This window comes from Balaenoptera borealis (assembly GCF_965194805.1).
Source record: "Balaenoptera borealis genome assembly, chromosome: 16".
Lineage (NCBI taxonomy): Eukaryota > Metazoa > Chordata > Mammalia > Artiodactyla > Balaenopteridae > Balaenoptera > Balaenoptera borealis.
The window spans coordinates 18581031-18605938 of NC_138872.1; positions in this window are offsets into that span (position 1 = coordinate 18581031).

A 24908-nucleotide genomic window follows, 5' to 3' on the forward strand; every position below is an offset into this window, starting at 1 on the left:
GCACAGAAACGAAGACCCAACACAGCCATAAAATAAATAAAAATAAATAAATAAAAACTGTCAATTCAATCTCAAAAGTATTTCTTAAATCTGGCTTTTCCTATGAATCTGTACCAAAAAAAAAAAAAAGAAAAAGAAAAAGAAAGAACATCCAAAATGGTAATGCCAGACGACATCAAAAGACGATGAACTAAAGAGTTCGTCCAAGAGAGGGAATCATACTGGATGGGCAATGGGGTTTGATCAATCATTAGGGGGCATTTGCTGTTCTGTGTTTCACCTTCCCCGCTGTCCAGATGAGATTTTTTTATGATTGTTTTCCTAACCCTACTTCATCATTGTATATTGGCTATATGAGAGGCAGATAATTTATCTTGTATTTTTTTAAGTCATTGCACCATGAAGAGCCACACATAGACCTAATGGAGAGGATCGTGCATTACCCAGAGATCCTAGACTTTGAGTTGGGTTCAATAACTACAAGGGACCTTGGAATTGTCTCCTTTGGTGTAGGGATGGTTGGGAAGATGGGAACACATGGATGTTTGGGTAGCAAAGGGATGGACTGTGGCCAAAGCTGCTAGTTGTTCCCAGTATCTGTTACCCTTTCCTTCCACAGTAACAGATCCCTTAATTTTTAGCTGGAAACAGGGCTTCTCAGAATAAAAACCAAATTTACCAGCATCTCTTGTGTGGCCATCAGAAGAGTTCTTGCCAATGCGATATGAGCAGACATGATGCATGTAATTTCCAGGTCATATCTTCACGGGAGGGAATCCTTTCTTCTCCTCCTCCTCCTTCCTGTTGGCCGGAACAGAGTCATAGAGATAAATTATCTTGCAACAAGTGGACAAGAGGAAAACCGTACAAACAACAAAATAGAAGGATACTGAATCCTTAGGCTTTTGTGAAGCACAGTTGCTATGCCAGCCCTGGACTTCCTACCTCCTACATTTTCATGTATGAGAAAAATAAACTTTTGTCTTGTTTAAGCTGTAGTTATTTTGGGTCTCTGCTATATGCAGCCAACTCTCTAATGCTAACTAATGTAAGAAATATTGAGAATAAATGAATTATGCATTCACTTTTAAACCTAGAAAGAAAACTCAAAAAAGTAGAAATAAGCAAGTAAAAATAAGAGCAGAATTAATGAAATAGGAAAAAGTAGTTTTGACAAGAAGTTTTGACAAAGAACAAGCAAGTTCTCTGAAAATAATAATTATGTAGATAAACTTTTTTGCAAAAGTGATCAAGAAAAGAAGAAAGAAGGCACAAATAATATTCTCATTAGATCATAATTAATATACAAGAAAAGTCTGGTTTTTAATTATAAGAGATTCTTACAAATCACTTTCGGTTGACATAAGACATAGATACAAGGAGAATTTTTCTATAAAAGTATAGAAAACCAAAATTGACAGAGAAAAAAACAGAAAATCTGAATATGTCAATAACTATTTTTTTAAGAATCATTTGACAAAATTCTTCTACACCCCCCAAAAACATACTATGCCCAGACAGTTTTATAATCAAATTTTACCAAACGTTCAAGGAACAGACTATTTCTATATTGTATAAATTCTTTCAGAGAAGAGAAAACAAAGGTACTGGACCATCTTATGAGACTGGATTAACCTTGATTCTAAAACCAGATATGGATAATTAATTAGTCAGCTTTACTGCAGTGACAACCCAAAAATCTCCATGGCTTACATAAACAAAGATTATTCCTCATTCATATTACATGTGGACTGCAGGTCAGCTGAGGCCCTGGCCCCGGCTGCAACTCTGTTCCATGTGTCTTTGCATTCAGGGGCCCAGGCTAAAGGAGCATTCCCTATGTGGAACATGCTCATTTGGGGAGCAGAGGAAAAGAGTCAGAGAGCTAGTAAATAATTGTAATGCCTCTTAAAATCTCTTGGTTTATGCTTGGGACTGACAGAGAATCACTTCCACACACAGGTTCAAGATCAAACTTGACAAAAGAGAAGGTAGAATTAAATAATTGTTAACAATAATGCAATTCTCTACAGATAGTATCAGAAGAAAATTATAGACCAATTTCACTTATAAATATTAATATGAATATCCTAAACAAAACAGTCCACTGAAGCCAACTTTTAAAAAATCATAATATATGATCAAATACAATTTATGCCAGGAATTTATGCAAGGATGGTTAAAAGTCAGAAAATTTGACGTGATGCATCACACCGGCATATTAAAAGCTAAAAACATACTATATATTTTCTCAATAGTTGCAGAAAAAATATTCAATAAAATTCAGCAGCCATCCCTACAATTTTAGCAAATAAGAAATAGGTTTTTTTAACTGAAAGATGTATGCAAAATAATAATAAAGGCTATAATAAACATTATTCTTAATGGTTAAATTTCAAGGGAATTTCCATTAAAATTAGAAACAACACACAAAATTCTATTATTTCCCCTCCTGTTTATCTGAAGATCCTAGTCAATTTAACAGGCAAAAAAGGAAGAAATATTTGCTACAAGGATTGGAAAAACAAAAGGCAAAATTGTCATTATCTGCCTACAATTTGATTGCTACCCTGCAAATCCCAGAGAATCTAAAAGCTACTAGAACAAATGAGATATTTTAGTTGTTCAGTTGGTTAAGTTCAAATTTTTAAAAAATTCCATCAGTTATTTATATACACCAAATATAGCCAAATGAGAAAATGTATACAGACTTTTTTTAAAAAACAGCATTCACACAGTCAAAAATCATAAGGTACCTGGGAATAAATCTAACCAAAAACAGTGTGAGACTTTATGAAAAAAAATTTCAAAACACACTGAAACACTTTTGGAAGGCCTAAATAAATGGCAAGCTGTATTACGGATGGGAAGGGAGACCTATCATAAGGAGGCCAATTCTCCATAAATTAATTTGTAAACTCCATAGAATTCTAATCAAAATCCAAATAGGGCTTTTCGTGGAACTTGTGCTAATTCAAAATCCCCATGTAAGAGCAAAAATCTAAGAATAACCAAGGCAATTCTGAAAAAAGAACAAGAAATGAGGAGAGTGGTCTACCTTAAAAGATAGGGAAAATATGGTTAAGCTGTAGTAACTGGGGCAGTATGGTATTGGTACAGGAGTAAAACCATGGTCCCCTAGGACAGAACAGAGAGCATAAATGCAGAGCTACCTATGTAGATGAATGAAGTATATGACAGCATTACATATCTAGATAGCCACTCAACAGTTTGGGAACGATTTGACTTCTGTATGCAAAAAATTATACCTTTGTTTCAGGCCACACATAATTTTTTAAATTGCAGGTAGATTAGAGACATATATGTGAAAAATAGTTTTTTGAAGAAAATGTACACTTTCTTTTTGAACTCATGACTGGGAAGAATTTCTTAAGAGATAAAAAGCACAAAACGTAAAGGAAAGATTGACAAATTAAAATTAAAACCTTCTCTATAAAAAAAGATACTATAAACAAAGTGAGAAGACTAAACAAAGTGATTACAGCTTTTTGTGATACATGGAGCCAACCACAAATTAATTCCCAGAGTATGTAAAGAACATGTACAAATCAATAAGAAAATACAGAGTCTTCAAATATGATGATCCCTAAATCAAAAGTTACAATAGCAGGTGCCTGAAATTGCAGGTGCTAATTTTTGATCAAGCTGTTTCTTTTTTTTTTTTTTTTTTTAATTTATTTATTTATTTATTTATTGGCTGCGCTAGGTCTTCGTTTCTGTGCGAGGGCTTTCTCTAGTTGCGGCAAGCGGGGGCCACTCTTCATCGCAGTGCGCGGGCCTCTCACTATCGCGGCCTCTCCCGTTGCAGAGCACAGGCTCCAGACGCGCAGGCTCAGTAGCTGTGGCTCACGGGCCTAGCCGCTCCACGGCATGTGGGATCCTCCCAGGCCAGGGCTCGAACCCGTGTCCCCTGCATGAGCAGGCAGATTCTCAACCACTGCACCACCAGGGAAGCCCGATCAAGCTGTTTCTTACTCTGGCACCTTTAGACTCCAGCACAATGAAGCTCAATTTGCTAGAAGCGATAAATGCCCACATCAGTCAGAAGCAGACGGAAGTTTGCGATAAGATTTGAAATGGAGTAATTTGGTGTTGCTAGAGGACAGGGTGAGATAGAAAAACCAGATACAAGAAATGAGAAAGCAGTGAGGAAAGCATGGCTAAAATAAACAAACAAGTAAACCAGACTCCAGGGAAAGATGAGAGTGGGCTTAATGACAGAGGCACATGAGGATCAATAAGTTCATCGGAGACATCTCTGCCCAAACCCAGAGTGGGGAAACTGGCTTAACAGTAGTGCCATAAAGAGAAATTCCAGAGTTTAAGTCAACAGTGAAGTCAACAAGAACCAACAGTGGGACGTCACTATTAATAGACTAAGGCCACCTTGAGCTACACATCAGAAATAGGTGTTCTCCATATACATTATTGATACTATGTATAAAATAGACAACTGATGGGAACATATAGCACAGGGAAGTATATCTAATGCACTGTGGTAACCTAATTGGGAGGGAAGTCCAAAAGGGAGGGGATATCTGTATGTGTATAGCTGATTCATTTTGTTGTGCAGTGGAGGCTAACACAACATTGTAAAGCAACCATACTCCAATAAAAATTAATTTAAAAAAAAGAAAAGAAATAGGTGTTCTTAGGAAAAGAGTGAGAGCTACTATCTTCTTCTCACTAATCTGACAACACTTGGAAATGGTGGTCCATTCCAGGTCTCCCACTACACGGAGGACACCTAGGAAAATTGACTTTCCCATCAACAAAAGGTTGAAAGCCATTCCCATTGAGTGAGTATGTATTGTAAACCTACTGTTTGTTCATCAAAGTACTAGGTAGTGAATTTACAACAATGATCAAGACATGCGCAATCACCACCCTTAGAGATTGGGGTGTGGTAGGAAGGGGCAAATGGAGAGAGTTCAACAACACGTCATTGGAATGTGTGCCATTTTATGACGGGTATATATAAGGCACAAAGGGAGTAGAAAGCGAGGCATTGCATCAGTCAACTTAGATTAAGTTTTGCTGTAGTAACAAGCAATCCCTAGACTTCAATTTCTTGTAAACATAAATGTTTAATTCTCAGTCTTATTGATGTCCATTGTGAGTCAACTGTGGCCCTGCTCTTACCTGCACTTCATTCTAGGACACAGAATGGAGAACCAGGCTCTATGCCAATCTCATATCAGAGGGAAAAGCACAATGGCAGAACCACGCAACAGTTCTGAAAGCTTCGGATCAGAAATGACATACTTTTTTTCTATCACATTTTAGTGGACAAAGTAGGTTACAAGGCCAGCCCTTGTGGCAGTTTGGTGGAAATAAAATCCACTTGCAAGGATGGGTCCAATGGGGAAGAGTTTGAAAGGAAGAGTCAGCAAATATTTTGAAAAAATAAAATCTATCAGTATTAGAAAAATATATAAGAATGTGTATTCTTACATATTAATATATATTCTTTTTAGATTTTTATTGGAGAGTTGATTTACAACGTTGTGTTAGTTTCTGCTGTACAGCAAAGTGAGTCAGTTATACATATACATATATCCACTCTTTTTTAGATTCTTTTCCCATACAGGTCATTACAGAGTATTGAGTAGGGGTCCCTGTGCCATACAGTAGGTCCTTATTAGTTATCTATTTTATATATAGTCGTGGGTATATGTCAATCCCAATCTCCCAATTTATCCCTCCCCTTCCCTATCCCCCCTGGTAACCGTAAGTTTGTTTTCTACATCTGTGACTCTATTTCTGTTTTGTAAGTAAGTTCATTTGTATCATTTAATATACATTCTTATACACAGTATAAGAAAAAGTGAATGCATATGTTCAGAAAAAAATCACTAAGGTTCATGGCAGCAATATTCATAGTAGACCAAAAAAAAGGAAAATAACTGAAATGCCCATCAAGAACAGAATGGATCAAAAAATTATGGCATATTCCTACAGTGGGTCATACAATGGAATAACACACAGGAAGGAAAAAGAGTGAGCTTGTCACAATACAGATGAGGGGAAGGAGCCAAATACAAAAAGTGAATACAGTGTGATTCCATTTATAAGAAGTTTAAAAGGAGGCAACACTGATTTATGGTGATAGAGGTCAAAACAGCAGTTACTTTTGAGAAGTATCTGCTAAAGGAAACATGAGGGAGCCTTGGGAATGCTGGAGCTGTTTTATATCTTGACTTGAGTGGCTATATACCTAAAGTGGGTTCACTTAAGTGTATGTAAGTTATCTTAATTATTAAAGAAAAAAGAAAAAAGTCTGTAGCATAGACCCCTAACCTGGAGAGGTGGGACCTCTCAGGAGAGGCTTGCTAGAGGAAGTTACTTATAAACTCAGACTTAAAAAATGAGCAGAAGTTATCCAGGTGGCTCAGAGGAACGTGTGGCAGGCAGAGGGACACATGTACATGAATACTGGGGGACCAGAAAAGTCATGGCACAATCAAGATGCTGAAACACTTTCTAAAAAGGCCAGTGTGTCAGCTGCCAAGGGAAGTGCTGAGAGCCTTGATTGGAAAGGGCCAAAACTTGAGGGGAATATTCAGGATTTTGGTCCTTTGCGTGAAGAGCATGGGGCAACCACTGAATGGTTTTAAACAGGGAAATGTCACAGTGGTGTTTTTATTTTTGAAAGAATCACTCTGCCTACAATAAAAGTGAAGTTGAAAAGGCAAAATGGAAGCTGAGGAGCCAGATAGGAGACTGCTGCATTTACCTAAAGCAGAAAAGAGGGGGGTCCAAAATAGAATAACTGATAGTAAGGGCCACATGGCTTTTTGTCTTATTTTCTGTGCCAATTAATTATGGAGGTGAAAAGAAGGAACCAGATTCAAGAGATATTTAGAAGAGGAGGAGCTTCAAGATGGCGGAAGAGTAAGATGCGGAGATCACCTTCCTCCCCACAGACACACCAGAAATACATCTACGTGTGGAGCAACTCTGACAGAACACCTACTGAACGCAGGCAGAAGACCTCAGACCTCCCAAAAGGCAAGAAACTACCCAAATACCTGAGTAGGGCAAAAGAAAAAAGAAAAAACAGAGACAAAGAATAGGGATGGGACCTGCACCAGTGGGAGGGAGCTGTGAAGGAGGAAAGGTCTCCACACACTAGGAAGCCCCTTCGCGGGTGGAGACTGTGGGTGGCGGAGAGGGGAGCTTCGAGGCCGCGGAGGAGAGCGCAGCCACAGGGGTGCGGAGGGCAAAGAGGAGAGATTCCCGCACGGAGGCTCGGCGCCGAGCAGCACTCACCAGCCCGAGAGGCTTGTCTGCTCACCCGCCGGGGCGGGCGGGGCTGGGAGCTGAGGCTCGGGCTTCGGTCGGATCGCAGGGAGAGGACTGGGGTTGGCGGCGTGAACACAGCCTGAAGGGAGCTAGTGCGCCAGCCGGGAGGGAGTCCGGGAAAACGTCTGGACCCTGCCGAAGAGGCAAGAGACTTTTTCTTGCCTCTTTGTTTCCTGGTGCGCGAGGAGAGGGGATTCAGAGCGCCGCTTAAACGAGCTCCAGAGATGGGCGCGAGCCACGGGTATCAGCGCGGACCCCAGAGACGGGCCTGGGATGCTAAGGTTGCTCCTGCCGCCACCAAGAAGCCTGTGTGCAAGCACAGGTCACTCTCCACACCGCCCCTCCCGGGAGCCTGTGCAGCCCGCCACTGCCAGGGTCCTGTGATCCAGGGACAACTTCCCGGGGAGAACGCAAGGCGCGCCTCAGGCTGGTGCAATGTCACGCCGGCCTCTGCCGCCGCAGGCTCGCCCGCCTCCTCTGTACCCCTCCCTCCCCCCGGGCTGAGTGAGCCAGAGCCCGCGAAGCAGCTGCTTCTTTAACCCCATCCTGTCTGAGCAGAAGACCAGACGCCCTCAGGCGACCTACACGCAGAGGCGGGACCAAATCCAAAGCTGAAACGCAGGAGCGTGCGAACAAAGAAGAGAAAGGGAAATTTCTCCCAGCAGCCTCAGAAGCAGCGGATTAAACCTCCACAATCATCTTGATGTACCCTGCATCTGTGGAATACCTGAATAGACAATGAATCATCCCAAATTGAGGAGGTGGACTTTGGGAGCAACGATATATTTATTTTTTTCCCTTTTTCTCTTTTTGTGAGTGTGTATGTGTATGCTTCTGTGTGTGATTTTGTCTGTATAGCTTTGCTTTTACCATTTGTCCTAGGGTTCTGTCTGTCCATTTTTTTTTATTACTTAAAAAATTTTTTTTCTTAATAATTATTTTTTATTTTAATAACTTTTTTATTTTATTTTACTTTATTTTATTTTATTTTACCTTCTTCTTTCTTTCTTTCTTTTTTTTCTCTCTTTTATTCTGAGCTGTGTGGAGGACAGGTTCATACTGCTCCAGCCAGGCATCAGGGCTGTGCCACTGAGGTGGGAGAGCCAAGTTCAAGACACTGGTCCACAAGAGACCTCCCAGCTCCACATAATATCAAATGGTGAAAATCTCCCAGAGATCTCCATCTCAACGCCAAGACCGAGCTCCACTCAATGACCAGCAAGCTACAGTGCAGGACACCCTATGCCAAACAACTAGCAAGACAAGAACACAACCCCATCCATTAGCACAGAGGCTGCCTAAAATAATAATAAGGCCACAGACACCCCAAAACACACCACCAGACGTGGACCTGCCCACCAGAAAGAAAAGATCCAGCCTCATCCACCAGAACACAGGCACTAGTCCCTTCCATCAGGAAGCCTACACAACCCACTGAACCAACCTTAGCCACTGGGGACAGACACCAAAAACAACATAAATTACTAACCTGCAGCCTGTGAAAAGTAGACCCCAAACACAGTAAGTTAAGCAAAATGAGAAGACAGAGAAACACACAGCAGATGAAGGAGTAAGGCAAAAACCCACCAGACCAAACAAATGAAGAGGAAATAGGCAGTCTACCTGAAAAAGAATTCAGAATAATGATAGTAAAGATGATCCAGAATCTTGGAAATAGAATGGAGAAAATACAAGAAACGTTTAACAAGGACCTAGAAGAACTAAAGAGCAAACAAACAGAGATGAACAACACAATAAATGAAATTAAAAATTCTCTAGAAGGGATCAATAGCAGAATAACTGAGGCAGAAGAATGGATAAGTGACCTGGAAGATAAAATAGTGGAAATAACTACTGCAGAGCAGAATAAAGAAAAAAGAAGGAAAAGAATTGAGGACAGTCTCAGAGACCTCTGGGACAACATTAAACGCACCAACATTCGAATTATTGGGGTCCCAGAAGAAGAAGAGAAAAAGAAAGTGACTGAGAAAATATTTGAAGAGATTGTAGTTAAAAACTTCCCTAATATGGGAAAGGAAATAGTTAATCAAGTCTAGGAAGCACAGAGAGTCCCATACAGGATAAATCCAAGGAGAAAAGTGCCAAGACATATTAATCAAGCTATCAAAAATTAAATACAAAGAACAAATATTAAAAGCAGCAAGGGAAAAACAACAAGTAACACATAAGGGAATCCCCATAAGGTTAACAGCTGATCTTTCAGCAGAAACTCTGCAAGCCAAAAGGGAGTGGCAGGACATATTTAAAGTGATGAAAGAGAAAAACCTACAACCAAGATTACTCTACCCAGCAAGGATCTCATTCAGATTTGACGGAGAAATTAAAAGCTTTACAGACAAGCAAAAGCTAAGAGAATTCAGCACCACCAAACCAGCTTTACAACAAATGCTAAAGGAACTTCTCTAGGCAGGAAACACAAGAGAAGGGAAAGACCTACAATAATAAACCCAAAACAATTAAGAAAATGGTAATAGGAACATACATATCAATAATTACCTTAAATGTAAATGGATTCAGTGCTCCAGCCAAAAGACATAGACTGGCTGAATGGATACAAAAACAAGACCAGTATATATGCTGTCTACAAGAGACCCACTTCAGACCTAGGGACACATACAGACTGAAAGTGAGGGGATGGAAAAAGATATTCCATGCAAATGGAAATCAAAAGAAAGCTGGAGTAGTAATTCTCATATCAGAAAAAATAGACTTTAAAACAAAGACGATTACAAGAGACAAAGAAGGACACTACATAATGATCAAGGGATCAATCCAAGAAGAAGATATAACAATTATAAATATTTATGCAACCAACATAGGAGCACCTCAATAGATAAGGCAAATACTAACAGCCGTAAAAGGGGAAATCGACAGTAACACAATCATAGTAGGGGACTTTAACACCCCACTTTCACCAATGGACACATCATCCAAAATGAAAATAAATAAGGAAACACAAGCTTTAAATGATACATTAAACAAGATGGACTTAATTGATATTTATAGGACATTCCATCCAAAAACAACAGAATACACTTTCTTCTCAAGTGCTCATGGAACATTCTCCAGGATAGATCATATCTTGGGTCACAAATCAAGCCTTGGTAAATTAAAGAAAATGGAAATCATATCAAGTATTTTTTCCGACCACAACGCTATGAGACTAGATATCAATTACAGGAAAAAATCTGTAAGAAATTCAAACACATGGAGGCTAAACAACACACTACTTAATAACCAAGAGCTCCCTGAAGAAATCAAAGAGGAAATCAAAAAATACCTAGAAACAAATTACAATGAAAACACAATGACCCAAAACCTATGGGATGCAGCAAAAGCAGTTCTAAGAGGGAAGTTTATAGCTATACAAGCCTACCTTAAGAAACAAGAAACATCTCAAATAAACAACCTAACCTTACAACTAAAGCAATTAGAGAAAGAAGAACAAAAAAACCCCAAAGTTACCAGAAGGAAAGAAATCATAAAGATCAGAGCAGAAATAAATGAAAAAGAAATGAAGGAAACAATAGCAAAGATCAATAAAACTAAAAGCTGCTTCTTTGAGAAGATAAACAAAATTCATAAACCATTACCCAGACTCATCAAGAAAAAAAGGGAGAAGACTCAAATCAATAGACCTAGAAATGAAAAAGGAGAAGTAACAACTGACACTGCAGAAATACAAAGGATCATGAGAGATTACTACAAACAACTATATGCCAATAAAATGGACAACCTGGAAGAAATGGACAAATTCTTAGAAATGCACAACATTCTGAGACTGAACCAGGAAGAAATAGAAAACATGAAAAGACCAATCACAAGCACTGAAATTGAGACTGTGATTAAAAATCTTCCAACAAACAAAAGCCCAGGACCAGATGGCTTCACAGGCGAATTGTATCAAACATTTAGAGAAGAGTTAACACCTATCCTTCTCAAACTCTTCCAAAATATAGCAGAGGGAGGAACACTGCCAAACTCATTCTACGAGGCCACCATCACCCTGATAACAAAAACAGACAAAGATGTCACATAGAAAGAAAACTACAGGCCAGTATCTCTGATGAACATAGATGCAAAAATCCTCAACAAAATACTAGCAAACAGAATCCAACAGCACATTAATAAGATCATACACTATGATCAAGTGGGGTTTATCCCAGGAATGCAAGGATTCTTCAATATATGCAAATCAATCAACGTGATACACCATATTAACAAAATGAAGGAGAAAAACCGTATGATTATCTCAATAGATGCAGAGAAAGCTTTTGACAAAATTCAACACCCATTTATGATAAAAACCCTGCAGAAAGTAGGCACAGAGGGAACTTTCCTCAACATAGTAAAAGCCATATATGACAAACCCACAGCCAACATCGTCCTCAATGGTGAAAAACTGAAACCATTTCCACTAAGATAAGGAACAGGACAAGGTTGCCCACTCTCACCACTATTAGTCAACATAGTTTTGGAAGTTTTAGCCACAGCAATCAGAGAAGAAAAAGAAATAAAAGGAATCCAAATCAGAAAAGAAGAAGTAAAGCTGTCACTGTTTGCAGATGACATGATATTATACATAGAGAATCCTAAAGATGCTACCAGAAAACTACTAGAGCTAATCAATAAATTTGGTAAAGTAGCAGGATACAAAATTAATGCACAGAAAACTCTTGCATTCCTATACACTAATGATGAAAAATCTGAAAGTGAAATTAAGAAAACACTCCCATTTACCACTGCAACCAAAAGAATAAAATATCTAGGAATAAACCTACCTAAGGAGACAAAAGACCTGTATGCAGAAAATTATAAGACACTGATGAAAGAAATTAAAGATGATACAAATAGATGGAGAGATATACCATGTTCTTGGATTGGAAGAATCAGCATTGTGAAAATGACTCTACTACCCAAAGCAATCTACAGATTCAATGCAATCCCTATCAAACTACCAATGGCATTTTTCACAGAACTACAACAAAAAATTTCACAATTTGTATGGAAACACAAAAGACCCCGAATAGCCAAAGCAATCTTGAGAAAGAAAAACGGAGCTGCAGGAATCAGGCTCCCGGACTTCAGACTATACTACAAAGCTACAGTAATCAATACAGTATGGTACTGGCACAAAAACAGAAATATAGATCAATGGAACACGATACAAAGCCCAGAGATAAACCCACACACATATGGTCACCTTACCTTTGATAAAGGAGGCAAGAATATACAGTGGAGAAAAGACAGCCTCTTCAATAAGTGGTGCTGGGGAAACTGGACAGCTACATGTAAAAGAATGAAAGTAGAACACTCCCTAACACCATACACAAAAATAAACTCAAAATGGATTAAAGACCTAAATGTAAGGCCAGACAGTATAAAACTCTTAGAGGAAAACATAGGCAGAACACTCTATGACATAAATCACAGCATAATCCTTTTTGACCCACCTCCTAGAGAAATGGAAATAAAAACAAAAATAAACAAATGGGACCTAATGAAACTTAAAAGCTTTTGCACAGCAAAGGAAACCATAAACAAGACGAAAAGACAACCCTCAGAATGGGAGAAAATATTTGCAAATGAAGCGACTGACAAAGGATTAATCTCCAAAACATATAAGCAACTCATGCAGCTCAATATCAAAAAAACAAACAACCCGGGGCTTCCCTGGTGGCACAGTGGTTGAGAACCTGCCTGCCAATGCAGGGGACACGGGTTCGAGCCCTGGTCTGGGAAGATCCCACATGCCGTGGAGCAACTAGGCCCATGAGCCACAATTACTGAGCCTGCATGTCTGGAGCCTGTGCTCCGCAACAAGAGAGGCCCCGATAGTGAGAGACCCACGCACCATGATGAAGAGTGGCCCCCACTTGCCGCAACTAGAGAAAGCCCTCGCACAGAAACGAAGACCCAACACAGCCATAAATAAATAAATAAATAAATAAATAAATTTTTTTTAAAAGAAATTGTTAAAAAAAAAAACAAAAACCCAATCCAAAAATGGGCAGAAGACATAAATAGACATTTCTCCAAAGAAGATATACAGATTGCCAACAAACACGTGAAAGAATGCTCAACATCATTAATCATTAGAGAAATGCAAATCAAAACTACAATGAGATATCATCTCACACCGGTCAGAATGGCCATCATCAAAAAATCTACAAACAGTAAATGCTGGAGAGGGTGTGGAGAAAAGGGAACCCTCTTGCACTCTTGGTGGGAATGTAAATTGATACAGCCACTATGGAGAACAGTATGGAGGTTCCTTAAAAAACTAAAAATAGAAGTACCATATGACCCAGCAATCCCACTACTGGGCATATACCCTGAGAAAACCATAATTCAAAAAGAGTCATGTACCACAATGTTCACTGCAGCTCTATTTACAATAGCCAGGACATGGAAGCAACCTAAGTGTCCATCAACAGATGAATGGATAAAGAAGATGTGGCACATATATACAATGGAATATTACTCAGCCATAAAAAGGAAGGAAACTGAGTTATTTGTAGTGAGGTGGATGGACCTAGAGACTGTCATACAGAGTGAAGTAAGTCAGAAAGAGAAAAACAAATACCATATGCTAACACTTATATATGGAATCTAAAAAAAAAAAAATGATCAGAGGAACCTAGGGGCAAGACGGGAATAAAGACGCAGACCTACTAGGGAATGGACTTGAGGATACGGGGAGGGGGAAGGGTAAGCTGGGACAAAGTGAGCCAGTTGCATGGACATATATACACTACCAAACGTAAAATAGATAGCTAGTGGGAAGCAGCCGCATAGCACAGGGAGATCCCCTTGGTGCTTTGTGACCACCTAAAGGGGTAGGATAGGGAGGGAGGGTGGGAGGGAGGGAGATGCAAGAGGGAAGAGATACGGGGACATACGTATATGTATAACTGATCCACTTTGTTATAAAGCAGAAACTAACACACCATTGTAAAGCAATTATACTCCAATAAAGATGTTAAAATAAAAAACAAAACAATATTGTAAAGCAAGTATACTCCAATAAAAGTTTTTAAAAAATAATAATAAATGAACATACAACAACAAAAGAGATATTTAGAAGGAAGAATTGACAGGACTACTAGACGTCAGTTGGTGAACAGCGAACAGCTAAAGAAACCAGGGTTTGTTCATTCTGGAGCAGAATATGCAAAGTGCCAGCCCAAATAGGAAGGGTTGCTGTGTGGAAGAAGCAGAAATGCTTGGGTAAAACCAGAGTCAATGGGCAAAGTCACAAGGAATGGCTTCCTCCTGTCTGTACTGTCCAGTCAGGCTACATGTCATCACCAGAGGTAGTACCAGGCGGTGCCGAGCAGAGGCTGGGTGATTACCTTGTAAGGATTCTGGAGAGGAGACAAGTGAGGGTTGGGCCAGCTGACATCCAAGGTCTTACAATGCGAAAGGCCTACGAACAATGGGCAGTCCATTTGTCTCCTCTGAGGCTAAGTCTTTAGGTCTGGTCGCTGATGATATTTGCCACAACTTACATACTGGGATCTGGGGTCTCCGCCCAAAATACGCTCATCACCCCAACCTTCCTTAATTCCTGTATTTCCATTAACTTGTCAGGGTATATTTTAATTATCTTGTTCCATGTTCATCAACCTCCATGGTCTCATGGAGGTGGTCTTGTGAACTATACTCTTTCAGGGATCAGGTCTGACATTTTTATTTCCAAGAACCCATCCCAGGGCCAGGTGCTCCTGAGTGGATGAGTAGACTTACCCATGACTTTTTAAGTTGCATAGTATTCCATGGTTCTGATATGTCAACATGGAATCGTCTACCCCAGAGGTTCTGAAATCAGATAGGCTGAGGGGGAGCAGCCCAGAGAATCACAAGAAGCTGCTACATTTATCATGTCTATTACTTTTGGGTGAGAGGTGTCAATCAAAAAAGACCATCATTTGCCTTTTGAACAACTCCTAGAAATGAATACACACTGGTGAACAAAAACTGAGAATTAAAAAAAAAAAAATGTAAAGTAGAACTGAGCTCTTGGTTGGAAATGCAAGCTTTTAATATTTAACACCCCGGAGGGCAATGCAGGTCTCAGTTCCTCTGACTGACAGCTCCTAATGACAGCAATAAACCAAGGTGCCCCCATCTGCCAAGCAGATGTTCTGAGTAGACAAGGGGCCCAACCACTGTCCCAGATGCATCTGTGTTTTCTAATTGCCGAACCCTGTTTAAGGGCCTGAGCTATAATATGCATGTGTTTTATCACCAAAGAAATGGGGATACATACGACAGGAACATGGAGCCTGATAAAATCAGAAAGAGGACATTATCAATGTTCAGATAAAGGTAGATAGGAGTTCTGACTGCTTAACTAAAATACTTTAAAGCAAGTTCAGAATGAACTGGAGTGGAGGGAGGTGGCGAGAAAAGAGAGATGTAGTAACTAAAATTAATTACTCTTGTTACTATGGTAGCAACCCAGACAGAACAAGCAAAGTTAGACACACATCCAAGGTGAATCCCAAACAGGGCCATGTGCTTGCTTTCCTTTCCCAAGTAGCTGGAAGCAGTTATCTAACAGGATTAAATCCCATTGTTAACCCACTTGACTCCAAAGACAATCTTCCTCTCTGGTTGGTTCAGGGCTGTAACAGCACAAGTGTTGTTTGAATCCTAACATCTCTTACCCATGTTCATGCTGACCATTCTTTCAAGATAGCCAATTAGGTGGTGTCTTGGTTGGGTCTGCCAGAAGATGACCATCAGAGAAGGATTCCAGAGCAAGTAGTTTAGTAAAGCCCAGTAAGAAATGGAACCATCGAAGAGAGATCACCCGATGAGAAGGAGACATGGAAAGGGGCTAGTGTCAGAGACATGGTACTTCCACAGAGTGGGAGGGAATAAAGACCCTAGTCTCTCCCTTCCCACACTCTGATCTCCTCTCATTGGCCAAACCCAAGCAGAAGCCAGAAGGTAAGGGAGCCCAGGTAGTGTAATTTACAAATTACATAGCCTCACATGGCACAGAGCAAAAAGGAAAGGTACAAATTGAATTGGTGGGGAGGGTGCATGGTGACTCAAACATGGAATGATCAGCACATCCAGGCTGGCTGATAGGGCGGGGACAGTCTAACCAAAATTTAGCCAGTTTCCTTCAAAAGACAATAGATACCCCTTTTAAAGTTTGTAAAGGAAGATGTGCTAAGAAGGATACATTTCTCAAACCCAGCTAAGACTGAGGGTCCTAACAAGCTAGAGGACAGAATTCTTGGAAGCTGACCTCTTAGCTGCTGCAACAAAGCAGAGAGAGCTTTAATTAAAAGCCGTCCTTCCCGTGCTGCTGCCCAGCTTCAAGCAGTCCTTTGGTCTCCAGCTGCCTCCTTGAGTCCCAGAATACTTTCCACCCACAGAGGAACAAAGCACAGCTGCTGCTTCCGGGTACCTAGAGGCCTCTTGTTACCCACCCTCCTGTCCCCTTTTGTGGGGGGAGGAAAAGAAATATCCATGAGCAACTCGAGGTTATACACATCAGCCTTTAAGAATCCCCAGATGCACTGATCATTTTCTCACTGCCCTGACCTTCTGATTTCACCCAAGAGGCATCATTAAAATTGGACCCTTTCCACACATGCTCACAAAAGCAGCACCAGTTTGGCCCAGAAAAATCTTGGTCTTTCTGGTCCACAACCCTCACAGCACACAGCCTCCCCAGTCGTAGAAAGGTGCCAGTGGAACAGATGGCCAAAAGGCACATGAAAAGATGCTCAACATCACTAATTATTAGAGAAATGCAAATCAAAACTACAATGAGGTGTCACCTCACGCTGGTTAGAATGGCCATCATCAAAAAAATCTACAAACAATAAATGCTGGAGAGACTGTGGAGAAAAGGGAACTCTCCAACACTGTTGGTGGGAATGTAAATTGGTACAGCCACTGTGGAGAACAGTATGGAGGTTCCTCAACTAAAAACAGAGCTACCATATGATCCACCAATCCCACTCCTGGGCATATAACTGGAAAAAAACACAATTTGAAAGGGTACATGCACCCCAATGTTCATTGCAGCACTATTTACAATGGCCAGGACATGGAAGCAACCTAAATGTCTATCAATGGAGGAATGGATAAAGAAGATGTGGTACATATATACAATAGAATATGACTCAGCCATAAAAAAGAATGAAATAATGCCATTTTCAGTGACATGATGGACCTAGAGATTGTCACAGAGTGAAGTCAGACAGAGAAAGACAAATATCATATGATACCACTTATATGTGGAATCTAAAGAAATGGTACAAGTGAATCTATTTACAAAACAGAAGTTGAGTCACAGATGTAGAAAACAAACTTATGGTTACCAGGGGTAAAAAGAGGGGGGAGGGATAAATTGGGAGATTGGGATTGACATATACATACTACTATATATAGAATAGATAACTAATAAGAACCTACTGAATAGCACAGGGAACTCTATTCAATACTCTGTAATGACCTATATGGGAATAGAATCTAAAAAAGAGTAGATATGTGTGTATGTATAACTGACTCACTTTGCTGTACAGCAGAAACTAACACAACATTGTATATCAACTATACTCCAATAAAAAATAATAATAAATTAAAAAAGAAAAAAGAAAGGTGGCAGTGGAGGTGATATTGGGCTGCTGTGACTGTTACCACTGTGGCTGTTTAAAAGCAACCTCCCCAGGTGCCACCCATAATTAATTGTTCTGTTCTACTGAGAACCCTATCAAAAGGAAAGGGAGGAGGTGATTTCCAAGATCATTGTTTCTCATTGGTTCAGAGTTACCAAGAAAATACAGAAAAATCACATTAATCAAGGGAAGGGAACTTTGGATTGAAACATGGCAGGAGTCACTGCAAAGCAGGCCCCAGGGAAAAGGCCTCCCCAACCCCCAGCAAATGAATTGGAACCGTGTGTAAACCAACACCAGAATGCTGTGTCTTTGGCTGGTTTTTCAATCCCAGGTTTAAAAGATTTGATTTATTAAAGTTTTAAAACTTTAACCTCATAGATGAATTTCTCAGCCAACATTGATGAATTTCTCCCATCCACCATCATGTTGTAACGTGACGTGGCTCTTGCAAAGCACTTATGCCTCCAACTTTGTTCAAAAATAAGTGGAAAGGAATGAAGGGGACATCCTCAGAATTTTGTTATCTTGGAAACTAGACACACCACACACACACACACACAACTAATATCCTCTAAGGCCAGCCTCCTCCTATGAGGGGTGAGTAGAGGGGGACTATAACAAAATCATAGAAATATCCTGTCTTTCCCTGCTTGTTTCCCTTGGGAGAACTCTTATTTATCCTTCAAAACCCCACTCATATACCCCCATCCTGATCCCCTCTGAGTCTACTGTTGTACTTTTCACACTGTCGTGACTTTTATTCACATCTGTCTCTTCTAAACTCTGCAGAATCTCTGATTTTGTCACCCTACACTCCCAGAACCTAGCACAGTACATAGTAGGTGCTAAATAAATGCTTGTTGAATTAAATTGAATTGGGGGCTCAGGGGGCATAAGTTCTAGTTCTACCTCTTTATTCTTAAATAGCTTCATCTCTTGACATCTCAGTTTCCTTGGAAATAAGATGAGATCAACCATTTCCTACTCTACTGTCTACGTCAGCTCAGGCTGCTATAACAAAATACCATAGATTGGGTGACTTAGACATTTGTTTCTCACAGTTCTAGAGGCTGGGGAAGTACAAGATCAGGTGCCTGCTGATTCAGTTTCTGGTGAGGGCTCTCCTCCTATCTTGTAGATGGCCATCTTCTCATTGGTGCTCACATGGCCTTTCCTCAGTGTATGCACATGGAGAAAGCAAGATCTGTCTTCCTCTTCTGATAAGGGCACCAATACCATCATGAGGGCCCCACTGTGATGACCTCAACTAAACCTAATTACCTCCCAAAGGCCCCACTCCCAAATACCATTACACTTACGAGGGCTTCAACATATGAATTTTGAGAGTGCACAAACATTCAGCCTTTAACACCTGCCTACTTCCTAAAGCTGTTATTAGGGCCAAAGAAGATGAGCTGGAGTAAATGGGACTATGAACTTTGGACCTCTGTTCAGGTGTGAAGGATGATTTAAGGATAATTGCCAAGCAATGCCAAGACCAATGTGTAACCTGGTGTTTCACCACCTCACCATCCCCTTGACCTCCAGGGCTGGAAATCAGTGACATCAGTCAAGTCATACTATGCCACTTCATCTGTCATAAAATTCTACTCACAAAGTCAAGCGATCTTCGTTTGATTGTTGGGGAGAAGAGAACTTAACTTTTCTCCTAAAAAGTTTGCAGTCACTCAATCCTTAGAAGTCCCTAGCTTGACAAACTGCTGGTGGTGACATTTTCATTTTGCCATAGAGTGTTCCATAGAACTCTTGTCCCCCAAAAAATGCCAACAGGTGGTCCACAAACAAAATAATACGACATAATAGATGGGTTGATGTCCAAAAAGGTTGGAAAACACTGGGTTAAACAAAGGCCAGTGAGTTTCTTTCCTGCAGAACTTCTCAGAGCCTTTATTATTGAGAAGGCATTGATAATCTTCAAAAGTTGGGCTAACGTATGCTTTCTTAGAAAGCTGGCCAAGAATGTGGGGTTTGGGATCCTGCCTATATCTATTTCTATCAGTAAGAGACAAGACTAAGTATGGAATTGGGGAATGAGTGAGGAATGCATCTTGAAAAAGTAATTCTAGTTCTAGGTAACATTTACTGAGCCACTACTGTGTACCATTAGAGATTTCACATGCATCATCTCATTTAATTCTCCCAACAACCCTGTGGGTTAGGGAGCATTCATTCTCCCACTTGTCCCACCTCACCTCCTTTCTGCCATGCTGCACCAGCATGGCTTTTGCCAATTATTTCTACAGTATGTGAAACAATTTTTTTTTCCTGCCTGTGACTATCAAAACCTTTCTTGAAGAGTAGCAATAATGGTGTCAGAACAAACTGATTTGGTTATAAATTCAAAAAGAGAGAAGCATTTACACTGGGATCATTGAAGCATTTGCTTCCCACCGTAAGTGAAGAATCACACTGCTGTAAGTCCTCAGCCTCCATGGCCCTTTTGAAGGTAGGATGGATGTATTGTATTATCATCATTCCATTATAAAATCAATCTTTCCCTATTCTGATGGATTGTCTATTGATATAACTTCATACCATTATTTTTCTTCTTCTTTGGGACAGACAAGTGAATTTTCCTTAATTTCATGTGAATTATGAATAATTTCACCTTTTGAAAACTTTGGTGTTTTTATTTGTACTTTATATAGTATAAGGAAACCAAAAATGGACAGTTTGCCATGTAAATGCAGCTCCAAGTCCATTAGCCGACACCCCCTTGCGCTAATTCCCAACAGATTTCATCCCTGACTTACATAGAAATTCTGCAGCTATGGCTCCCCTATTAGCCCCTGAAAATGGAGACTGTGCAGTTGAACTTGCCCAGGGTCACACAATCAGCAAATGCCAGAGCCTGAGTTCCTCTCTTTCCTTTGTGTAGTTCAACTTCTCAGGAACAAGGCAGATGAGCCATTATCTGAGCACGAACCTAAGGTCAAAGCTAGCTCAGCCATGAGAGGATTTGGAGCTAATACCTGTGAGGGAGACTCAAGCTGCCTTTCCCCTTTCCCATCCCCCTCGGTCTCAGGGGGACCTGCAGCTGGAGTCAAGTGAACAGAAGCACATGCATGAAGTGCCAGAAACTGCAGGGGAACTGAAGGTTGACTCCCACGTTTATGGTCCAGGGTACTCCTAACCAGCTTTAAAATGTGGCAATCCCTCCCCTGCAGCAATCTCCCCTTACTCAAAACTCTGGGGTACTTTGATGGACTTCTTTCTCTATGCCTCTACTGCAGATATGAGAACCTGGGATCAAGTTTACACATGAATCAGTGATAGTTACTTTGAGTCATGACCTACATATGGTGATTTTGACAATCCAGACAGTAAAATCAGAAAAGCATTAAGCATTGGGATGGAGCATTAGACACCACAAGAAAATGCCTCTGAATATGCTTATTATCTTCAACAGAGCAAAACATATGTACATGTAGTCCATTGAAACTATGGAGAAAGATGATACCGAAAACTTCAAGAGAGCTACAGTCAGTGGGAGTTAATGGTACAGCACCTATTTTTGCTATTTTACTAATTCAAGATGTGAAAAAAGTCTTTGACATCATCTTTATTCAGGACCCTATTATTGCCTTAATTTTGTAGGGGTAAAATTGTATTAATAAGGGCTTTCATAAGTTTGTATTGATAATTGCCCTCGTCACCTGATTCCCACAGATTTCTCAATTGTAGAGTCTCCTACCATGAGGGTGTTTGGAACTATTATTTTTGCAGTTGGAGAGAAACTAGTTAAACCTTTCTTCATAAATGGAACCACCATCAACCCAATCATCCACACCATCGAGCTAGGTCCTCCTAGGAATTGTCCTGTAATTCTCTCTCTTCCTCACCCCCACATTCAATCAGAACTATAGGTTTACCTCCTTGACATCTATTGACTCTGTCCCTGTGCTGCCACTGGCACCACGAAGGTGTTAGTTCATCTCTCGCTTAGATCTTTTCTCCAGGTCCCAGCTGATCTGCCCCCAGAGAAGATTTCTAAAAGGCAAACCTGACCGTGTCTCTCTCCAGCTTAAACCCATCAGGGCTCCCCCTTGCCTACAAAAGCCCATTTATTAATAGATGTCCCACTTAACTGGCCTCTGCCTGTTCCTTCCACTGCATCTCCCACCACTCCCACACGAACCCTAAATTTCCACCTGATGGAAGTTCTTGTAGCTGTACTGCCCTTAGTACCTACTCTTCCATCTTCCTAAGCCCCATTACCCTCCCCCCTCATCCCAGGTGTGGTCTCCTTAAAGCTCTAACTCATTAGCATCTAGACACACCAATCAGTAGAAACTCAGTCAGCTGTGTGGCTTTGGGACAGTCACTTAGCCTCTCTGATCCACTTGTCTTCCACTGGCAAACGGATATAAGACCTATTTCATGGGATTGTTGTGAGTAACTGAAGGCTCATTATGCACTCAACACAGAGTGGACCCTCACTAAGTTTTCCCTGAACCTGAGTTTCAGGAGGACCCTGAGACAAGCAGGATTGGAGAAAGGAAGGAGCTAACTGGACCTGCTTCCGCATTACATGATGGAGAGGTAATACTAGACAACTCCAAGGAGAAAACTCATTTTATCTTTATGATATCCATGATTTCAAGCCCTTTGGTCTCCCTTTATCAGAAACTGTTAGTTATGCCCCAATATCCATTTTCTCCTTGTTCTATAGTAATAGGAAACCTGGACTTTCAGTTGGGCATTTAGCCAACCAAAATAATATTACAATTCCTAACCTCCCTTGTAGCTAGATGTGGTCCTATGGTTAAGACGGTTAAGTTCTGGCCAGTAGGATGTGAGCTGAAGTGATGTATACAACTCCCAGTTCCCATCCATAGAAGGAAGAGGCAGGCTCTGCTCTTTTTCTCCCTCTCTTTCCAATGCAGATGTGGTGGAGGTGGTCATGGTGGGCCATACCTGACCACACAGAGAGAGGCAATAGCCTAGGAACAGAAGAGCAGCATGTATAGAAGCATCCCGATCCCCGAGCACCAGCAAAGGAAAAAGCAGCCACACCATCTTGGACTTTTATGTGAGAGAGAAATAAACTTCTCATTTATTAAGCCACACTCATTTTGAGTTTCTCCAAGAGCAGCTAAACTCTATTGCAACTTATATAATTTCAAATACATTCCCATTGGCTTTTGACTCCACGGCCCCAACTATGTGGGGAACAAAGAGGTCCTTTCTGCCCTATTCATATCTCCCAAACTACTGCAGGTCAGTACCAGGTGAGGTGAGCCCTGGTTTTCATCAGTAAAGCTAAAAATGATTAAAATGTCTGCAGAATTATATGCCAAAAACTTCTATTATTACCATCTTACTATGTCAAAGTTGAAAGGCATGTAAGATTTCTCCAGAGAGCCCATTCACAATGCATTGCAGAACTGTGTAGGTGTTTTATGAAATGTGTTTTATTCAAGCCAGGATATACAACACGAACATTATTGAAAAAAAACTGAGGGTCTGGTTGTCTCCTTTTAATATAGACTTTTAACAAAAAAGTAACGTCGTATACATATTCAATTTAATTTAAATTTTATTTTGCCTGCTATTATTCATCTTGGGTGTTCAATGAAGAAGAAATATTCCCTTATTATTCTTATATTAGTTTCTGACAGTTCAATTTCTCTGACTGCTACGCCACAAACAACCTCCACTGAAAAAGCATAGAAGTAGTTGCTTTGATCAAAATTTCATGCCAAATCTTTTAGAGTCCACGTAGATCACATCCTCTGAACACAGACGCATGGTACCAGAGCCCCCGGAGCCAGGCTTGGGAAAATTTCTCCATCCAGAACATGGTGCACATGGGAATTACCTGGGAACTTTAATACCTGCTGTTTCCCAGGTCCCACTCCAGATCTTCTAACGTAACAGAGCAGGTGTACTCAGCACCAGGATGTCAGTGCAGAGCCTGGGGTGGGAGCCATGACTGAATGGCGGGATGGCGTATAGTAAGTAGAAGGGGGTGCAGGACAGAGAAGTTCTGGTTTGAACTGTTGACTCTGCCACACAGTTGTTTTGATTTTAGTTTCTTTGGTTTTTTTACAGGTTTTTTTTTTTTTTGAGATACTCACTTGCCATACAGTTCACTCATTTAAAGTATACGATTCAATGGCTTTTACTATATTCATGGAGTTATGCAACCATCACCACAATCAATTTTAGAACATTTCAGTATCAAAAAAAAACCCCTCCATTCCATTAGCTTTCACCCTCCTTACTCTCCCCATCACTCCTCAAGCCCTAGGCAGCTACTAATTTACTTTCTGTGTCTATGCATTTGCCTATTCTGGGCATTTCCTATAAATGGAATCATACAATACATGGTCCTTGGTGGCTGGTTCTTTCACTTCTCACACATAATGTTTGAAAGGTTCATGTATGTGGTAGCATGAATTGGTAGTTTATTCCCTTTATGGCTGAATAATATTCCATTATATGGATATACCACAGTTTGTTTAGCCATTCATCAGATGATGGATGTTTTGATTGTTTCCATTTTTTGGCTATTATGAATAACCCTGCTATGAGCAACTGTGTACAAGTTTTTGTGTGGACATATGTTTTCATTTCCTTGGGTATATACCTAGGACTGGAATTGCTGGGTTATATGGTAACTCTATGTGTAACCATTTGAGCAACTGCCAGGCTGTTTTCCATTTCTGACAGCTCTCAGTCTCCCCATCTATAAAATGGAGTCATAAAAGCAATGTCACAGGGTTCCTATGAAGATTAAATGAAATAAAACATGGAAAGTATTTATAAACATGCCCAAGCATTGTGGGCATGGATGAGATCATTAATGAAATCCCAGTAGCTATAATCAGGTGGGAAGTTAAAAACAAACAAGACCAGAGGAAAGAAATGCTATTTGAGTCACTTATT